The following is a 7,787-nucleotide window of genomic DNA, read 5'->3' as shown; positions in this document are numbered from 1 at the left end:
TAATAAATAAAAATCTGGCAAGTCACAGGTAGAAGTGTAGAAGGAAATTGGATTCCCATCCCTCACCTTATAAAAAAGTCAACTCAAGATGAATCAAAGACTTAAGTATAAGACCTGAAAATGTAAAATACTAGAAGATAACATCAGAACAACTCTTCTAGACATTGGCTTAGGCAAATAATTCATGACTAAGAACCCAAAAGCAAATGCAACACAAACAAAAATAAATAAACAGACCTAGACCCAGTTAAACTACAAAGACTCTGTGGAGCAAAATAAATAATCAACAGAGTAAACAGACAGCCCACAGAGTGGGAGAAAATATTTGTATACTATTCATTTGAAAAAGACCAGTACCCATAATCTACAAGGAACTCAAACAAATCAGCAAAAAAAAATCTCCCAATAATCCTACCAAAAAGTGGGCAAAGATCCTGAATAGATATTTCTTAAAAGATATAGAAACAGTCAACAAACATATGAAAAAATGTTCAACATAACTAATCATCAGGGAAATACCAATTAAACCACAATGAGATACGACTTTACTCACGCAAGAACGGCCGTAGTTAAAAAGTCAAAAAGCAACAGATGTTGGCTTGGATGTGGTGAAAAGGGCACAAATTTACACTGCTTGTGAGAATGTAAATTAGTGCAACCACTTAGAAAACATTATAAAGTTAGAAATACCATTTGATCACCGTATTCACTACTGAGTATCTATCATAAGAAAAAGAAGTCGTTGTATAAAAAGGGCATATGCATACCCATGTTTATAACAGCAAGATTTTCATTGGCAAAGATATAGAAACAACGTAAGTACCCTTCCACCAACAAGTGAATAAAGTGTGGCACATATTCACCATGTAATGCTACTCAGTCTTTAAAAAAAAAAAAAAAGAAAGAAAGAAAAAGAAAAAGAAAAGTAATATTTTTTACAGCTACTGAGCGAGAGCTGGAGGTCATTATTTTCAGATAAGTAAATCAGGAATGGAAAATCCAACATTGTATAGTCTCTCTTATACGTGGGAGCTAAGCTCTGAGGTTACAAAGGCATAAGAGTGATATAATGGATTTGGGGGACTCAAGGGGGAAGGTAGTGAGGAAAAAGAGACTACAAATTGTACATATTGGCCACAGTATACCTGCTTGGCTGAAGGGTGCACTAAAATCTCAAAAATCATCCCTAAAGAACATGTTGATTTGTCCAAAATCCACTTGTACCTTAAAAAAACTGTTGAAATAATTTTTTTTTTAAAAAAATGCTTGCATATATATATATATATTTTTTTTTACTATACTTTATGTTCTAGGGTACATGTGCACAACGTGCAGGTTTGTTACATATGTATACATGTGCCATGTTGGTATGCTACACCCATTAATTCTTCACTTACATTAGGTATATCTCCTAATGTTATCCCTCCCCCCTTCCCCCACCCCACAATAGGCCCGGTGTGTGATGTTCCCCTTCCTGTGTCCGGGTGATCTCATTGTTCAATTCCCACCTATGAGTGAGAACATGCGGTGTTTGGTTTTCTGTTCTTGTGATAGTTTGCTAAGGATGATGGTTTCCAGCTGCATCCATGTCCCTACAAAGGACACGAGCTCATCCTTTCTAATGGCTGCATAGTATTCCATGGTGTATATGTGCCACATTAAAAAAAAAAAAAAAAAGTTTAACAGCTCTGGGGACAGGAGCCATTCTGATTTTGACAAAGTGCTGTAAGAAAGCAAATTACTTTTTTTCCACAGGGCACTTAGTTTTCCTCACAGGGAAGAAATCTGTTTGCTTGTTTTTGCAGTATCCAAATTTATTTCCTTTTGTATTCATCTTGTAGCAGATATCATGACTCTCTATTGCCTCTGGGGTAAAAAAAAAAATGGTATAAAAGTAAAACAATAAAAGCATGACTATCATGAAAAACAAAAAAAATAAAAAAAAGAATGTTTGTATTTTCAAAAACTGTTGAAATAAAATTTTTAATGAAAGACTGTTTGTAGCCACATTGGTCACAAATGGCTTATTTCTGTAAGTGTTGTCTCCAGGCTTGTAGTGCAAATTGAAGTGCCCACTATTAAACTCACTAAGAAAAGTGCATACAGCTGTAAAAGCAATGTTAAAATCTCTTTCCAGCACTCTACAGTCACACCTCCTAGCCAAAAAGAAAAGGGAAATGGAAAGAAAATAATTATGATAACCAATAAAGAAAAAGAAACAAAAGAATTGACCCATTCAGAAAATAATTACAACATTTAAAATGCCATTGTGTTTAGAAGAGAAAAATCCAGTGCAAAAATTCTGGCACCATAATAATCTGAATGTAGCGACACAAATAATGCATTGCACTAGCTTTCTAGCAATGTCCCCTAACCAAAACAGAAACCCAAAAATAACAGATAAAAATTTCATAGCATGAGTTGAATAGAAGCTCAAAGAAATCCAAGACAAGAGTTAAAATCAACAAAGAGTGAGGAAAGATGGCGGAGTACAACTTGACTACTCACATCGCCCACTTTTTGAATCGGCATCTAGTCTTACCGCTCTTTGAGTTTCTCTCTGTAAAGGAGATATATAATGAAAAGGAATAAATACAAGGTAAATTGGACCTTCTTAGTAACACTAACATGATAGACTTCGCTATGGATGTATACAAAAACTTTTATTCTGATGATGCTCCTTATGCTTTGAGAGAGAAAAGAACCACAATGGTTGCACAATTAAAACAGCTTCAGGCAGAAACAGAACCAATTGTGAAGCTGTTTGAAGATCCAGAAATTACAAGGAAATGAAGTCAACAAGGATGGTAGGATGCTCTTTGACTACCTGGCAGACAAGAGTGGTTTTAGACAGGAATACTTAGATATGATCTACACATATGCACAACTTCAAAATGAATGTGAGAGTTACTCAGGAGCAGCAGAATATCTGTACTTTTTTAGTGTGTTGGTTCCAGCAACAGATAGAAATGCTTTAAGTTCACTCTGGGGAAAGCTGGCCTCTGAAATCTTAATGTGGAATTGCGATGCAGCCATGGAACACCTTACACGGTCAAAAGCGAAGATAGATAATAATTCTGTGAGTTCTCCACTCCAGTCTCTTCAGCAGAGAACATGACTCATTAACTGGTCTCTGCTTGTTTTCTTCAATCACCCCAGAATTCTTCACAACATTATTGATCTCTTTCTTACCAGCCACTGTATCTTTAAAGCAATTCAGACAATGTGTACACACAGTTTTTGCTATTTGACTACAGCAGTCATAACAAACAAGAATGTTTGAAAATGTCGATAGGTGCAAAAAGATCTCGTTAAAGTTACTCAACAGGAGTCTTACACATATAAAAACCCAGTTACAGAATTTGTTGAATGCATATATGCTAACTTTGACTTTGATGGAGCTCAGAAAAAGCTGAGGGAATGTGAATGAGTGCTTGTGAATGATTTCTTCTTGGTGACTTGTCTTGAGGATTTCACTGAAAATGCCCATCTCTTCATATTTGAGACTTTCTGTTGCATCCACCAGTTTATCAGCATTAACATGTTGGCAGATAAATTGAACGTGACTCCAGAAGAAGCTGAAAGGTAAATTGTAAATTTAATTAGAAAATTAATAAGAAATGCAATCTTGGGTGCCAAGATTGATTCTAAATTAGGTCATGAAGATTCTGGCTTCTACTGAAGAACTGTAAAGAAAAGATTAAAAAAAAACTGTAAAAGAAAAATGAAAGAATCAAACTATTACATAAAGAGTGACTTAAACTTTGGAAATCACATATTAAGTATAAATTTTGAAGAATTGGAATAAATGGACTCTGATTCAAAAAATAAACAAAGAGAATCTTCTAAAGCAATTAAAGAAATAAACAAGAGATAAACGTTTTAAAAAGAAATCAATCAGAGCTTTTGGAATTGGCAAACTTCCTTAAGGAATTCCAAAATTCAACTAAGAGCTTGATCAATAGTCTGTATCAAGCAGAAGAAATAATTTCAGAGCTTGAAGATGGGTTTTGTAGTTAACCTGGTCAGACAAAAATTAAGAAACAAATAATGTTAAAAAATGAACAAGATACCTGAGAAATATGGGACTATGTACAGCAAAAAAAAATCTATAAATTACTGAAATTCCTGAGAGAGAGAAAGAAAAAGTAAATAATCTGAAAAACATAATTGAAAAAATAATTCAAGAAAACTTCTCTTATCTTACTAGAGAAGCAGACTTCTAGACACAAGAAATCTAGAGAAAACCTGTGGGATGTTATACAAAATAAACCTCACCAAGATATATAGACACAAGGCTGTCCAAGGTCTATGTTAAAGAAAAAACCTTAAAGTCTGCTAGAGAATAAAGAGAGATCATCTACAAAGGAAACCCCATCAGGATAACAGTAGACTTTTCAGTGGAAACCTAAAAAGCCAAGAGAAATTGTACACTGGCTTGCTTTTACTTAGGAAGATTTTTCATTGTCGATATTAGGAAAGAAAATTCAAATGCTTTTGCACCACAGAGTTACAGCTTGAAAGGTGGGTACTACACCTAAATTTTATCTGTTAATATTTCAAGGATTAATTGAAAACATCTAAAGAGATAAACAAGGCCCTGAAACAATGGAACAGAGATAAGAGTAGAGCTAGGGACTGTCAAAAGGAGGAATGTGTATTTGCCTCGACCAAATTCCTCTTTCCAAGGAAAGAACCATGTCTCAGTCTCAGTCCATTTGTGATGCTACAACAAAACATCACAGACTGGGTAATTTATAAATAATATAAATTTATTTTGTCACTGTTCTGGAAGCTGGGAATTCCAAGATCAAGAAACCAGAATGTTCAGTGTCTGATGAGACACCATTCCTCATTAATGATGTTTTGTTACTAAACCCTCACACAGCAGAAAAACAGGAAGACAAAGTGAGACAGCTTTCTAAAGATTCTTTTTTTCGTTTGTTTGTTTGTTTGTTTGTTTTTATTATACTTTAAGTTCCAGAGTACATGTGCACAACGTACAGGTTTGTTACATGTGTATACCTGTGCCATGTTGGTGTGCTGCACCCATTATCTCGTCATTTACATTAGTTATATCTCCTAATGGTATCCCTCCCCCCTACCCCTCCTCACAATAGGAACCAGTGTTTGATGTTCTCTTTACTGTGTCCAAGTGATCTCATTGTTCAATTCCCACCTATGAGTGAGAACATGCAGTATTTGGTTTTCTGTTCTTACGATAGTTTGCTAAGAATGATGGTTTCCAGCTGCATCCATGTCCCTGCAAAGGACACAAATTCATCCTTTATTATGGCTGCATAGTATTCCATGGTGTATATGTGCCACATTTTCTTAATCCAGTCTGTCACTGATGGACATTTGGGTTGATTCCAAGTCTTTGCTATTGTGAATAGTGCCGCAATAAACATATGTGTGCATGTGTCTTTGTAGCAGCATGACTTATAATCCTTTGGGTATATCTTCAGTAATTGGATGGTTGGGTCAAATGATATTTCTAGATCCAGATCCTTGAGGAATCACCACACTGTTTTCCACAATAGTTGAACTAGTTTAAAATCCCACCAATAGTGTAAAAGTGTCCTTATTTCTCCACATCCTCTCCAGCACCTGTTGTTTCCTGATTTTTTTAATGATTGCCTTTCTAACTGGTATGAGATGGTATCTCATTGTGGTTTTGATTTGCATTTCTCTGATGGTGAGTGACGAAGAGCATTTTTTCATGTGTCTGTTGGCTGTATGAATGTCTTCTTTGAGAAATGTCTGTTCATATACTTTGTTCCCTTTTTGATGGTTTTTTTTTTCCGATAAATTTGATTGAGTTCTTTGTTGGTTCTGGATATTAGCCTTTTGTCAGATGAGTACATTGCAAACATTTTCTCCCATTCTGTAGTTTGCCTGTTCACTCTGATGGTAGTTTCTTTTACTGTGCAGAAGTTCTTTAGTTTAATTAGATCCCATTTGTCAATTTTGACTTTTGTTGCCATTGATTTTGGTGTTTTAGACATGAAGTCCTTGCCCATGCCTATGTCCTGAATGGTATTATCTAAGTTTTCTTCTAGGGTTTTTATAGTTTTAGGTCTAACATTTAAGTCTCTAATCCATCTTGAATTAATTTTCGTATAAGGAGTAAGGAAATAATCCAGTTTCAGCTTTCTACTTATGGCTAGCCAATTTTCCCAGCACCATTTATAAAATACGGAATCCTTTCCCCATTTCTTGTTTTTGTCAGGTTTGTCAAAGATCAGATGGCTGTAGATGTGTGGTATTATTTCTGAGGGCTCTGTTCTGTTCCATTGATCTATGTGTCTGTGTTGGTACCAGTACCATGCTGTTTTGGTTATTGTAGCCTTGTCGTAGAGTTTGAAGTCAGGTAGCATGATGCCTCCAGCTTTGTTCTTTTGGCTTATAATTGTCTTGGCAATGCGGGCTCTTTTTTGGTTCCATATGAACTTTAAAGCAGTTTTTTCCAATTCTGTGAAGAAAGTCATTGGTAGCTTAATGGGGATGGCATTTAATCTATAAATAACCTTGGGCAGTGTGGCCATTTTTACAATATTGATTCTTCCTGTCCATGAGCATGGTACATTCTTCCATTTGTTTGTGTCCTCTTTTATTTCACTGAGCAGTGATTTGTAGTTCTCCTTGAAGAGGTCCTTCACATCCCTTGTAAGTTGAATTCCTCGGTGTTTCATTCTCTTCAAAGCTATTGTGAATGGGAGTTCATTCATGATTTGGCTCTCTGTTTGTCTGTTACTGGTGTATAAGAATGCTTGTGATTTTTGCACATTGATTTTGTATCCTGAGACTTTGCTGAAGTTGCTTATCAGCTTAAGGATCCCTAGCCAGAGCTTCCAACACTATGCCGAATAGGAGTGGTGAGAGAGGGCATTCTTGTCTTGTGTCAGTTTTCAAAGGGAATGTTTCCAGTTTTTACCCATTCAGTATGATATTGGCTGTGGGTTTCTTGTAAATAGCTCTTATTATTTTGAGATACGTTCCAGCGATACCGAATTTATTGAGAGTTTTTAGCATGAAGGGCTGTTGAATTTTGTCAAAGGCCTTTTCTGCATCTATTGAGATAATCATGTGGTATTTGTCTTTTCTTCGGTTTTTTTTTTTTGTTGGATTACGTTTATTGATTTGTGAATGTTGAACCAGCCTTGCATCCCAGGGATGAAGCCCACTTGATCATGGTGGATAAGCTTTCTGATGTGTTGTTGAATCCGGTTTGCCAGTATTTTATTGAGGATTTTTGCATCGATGTTCATCAGGGATATTGGTCTAAAATTCTCTTTTTTTGTTGTGTCTCTGCCAGGCTTTGGTATCAGGATGATGTTGGCCTCATAAAATGAGTTAGGGAGGATTCCCTGTTTTTCTATTGATTGGAATAGTTTCAGAAGGAATGGTACCAGCTCCTCCTTGTAACTCTGGTAGAATTCGGCTGTGAATCCATCTGGTCCTGGACTTTTATTCGTTGGTAGGCTATTAATTATTGCCTCAATTTCAGAGCCTGTTATTGGTCAATTCAGGGATTCAGCTTCTTCCTGGTTTAGTTTTGGGAGAGTGTAAGTGTCCAGGAAATTATCCATTTCTTCTAGGTTTTCTAGTTTATTTGCATAGAGGTGTTTATAGTATTCTCTGATGATAGTTTGTATTTCTGTGGGGTCGGTGGTGATATCCCCTTTATCATTTTTAATTGCGTCGATTTGATTCTTCTCTCTTTTCTTCTTTATTAGTCTTGCTAGTGGTCTATCAATTTTGTTGATCTTTTCAAAACACCAACT

At 35.8% G+C, this 7,787-nt stretch overlaps 1 pseudogene across 1 annotated transcript; it reads left to right on the top strand.

Annotated features, from left to right (window-relative positions):
• The first annotated feature begins 2,481 nt into the window (after window positions 1–2,481).
• On the top strand, window positions 2,482–3,656 carry LOC112616083 (annotated as a pseudogene). Its single transcript, XR_003117559.1, has one exon. The product of XR_003117559.1 is annotated as a eukaryotic translation initiation factor 3 subunit E pseudogene (transcript).
• The last annotated feature ends 4,131 nt before the right edge of the window (window positions 3,657–7,787 follow it).

This window comes from Theropithecus gelada, chromosome X (genome assembly GCF_003255815.1).
Source record: "Theropithecus gelada isolate Dixy chromosome X, Tgel_1.0, whole genome shotgun sequence".
In the NCBI taxonomy this organism is placed as follows: domain Eukaryota; kingdom Metazoa; phylum Chordata; class Mammalia; order Primates; family Cercopithecidae; genus Theropithecus; species Theropithecus gelada.
The sequence above is the reverse complement of the archived record's forward strand: the minus strand, read 5'-3'. Positions and strand labels throughout refer to the sequence as shown.